Here is a 488-nt window from a genome sequence, read left to right as displayed (position 1 = left end):
TTAGCATTTCATTCCTTTCCGTACTAACGGCCTTCGCACGCGCTTTAAAAAAATAACCCTGGCCGATCCAACACCGGCTACGCAATCTACAGTATTTTAGTATTGAACACCTTTTCGCGTTCACTTCATACATTTATTGCTAAGTGGGTTTAATTTATTCGCTTTTGTTCGTGCTTTTTCGGTAATTTGACAGTTCAAATTAGGCAGTCATTTTAGTTTTCCGCATTATTGAACTCAATGCAGAAAAAGGTGTATTTTATTTAAAGATTTACAAAGAAATAAAAAATCAAAAGTAATTAAAAACATTACTAGTGGTTTTTATAATTCATAAGTAATATATGTGTGTGAAAATGTATCCATAATTGGTTTGGTACCATGCACAACAGATGAAAATACACTAGCATATATTAAGAATTTTGCAAAAAATAGCATTTTTTAAAGTGAATTTGTGGAAAAATTTGTGAACCGATTTTTATAAAATATATTTT

Source organism: Bactrocera latifrons, unplaced genomic scaffold (genome assembly GCF_001853355.1).
Source record: "Bactrocera latifrons isolate USDA-ARS-PBARC rearing strain unplaced genomic scaffold, ASM185335v1 scaffold_420, whole genome shotgun sequence".
Taxonomy (NCBI): domain Eukaryota; kingdom Metazoa; phylum Arthropoda; class Insecta; order Diptera; family Tephritidae; genus Bactrocera; species Bactrocera latifrons.
Note: the sequence above shows the minus strand (reverse complement) of the source record.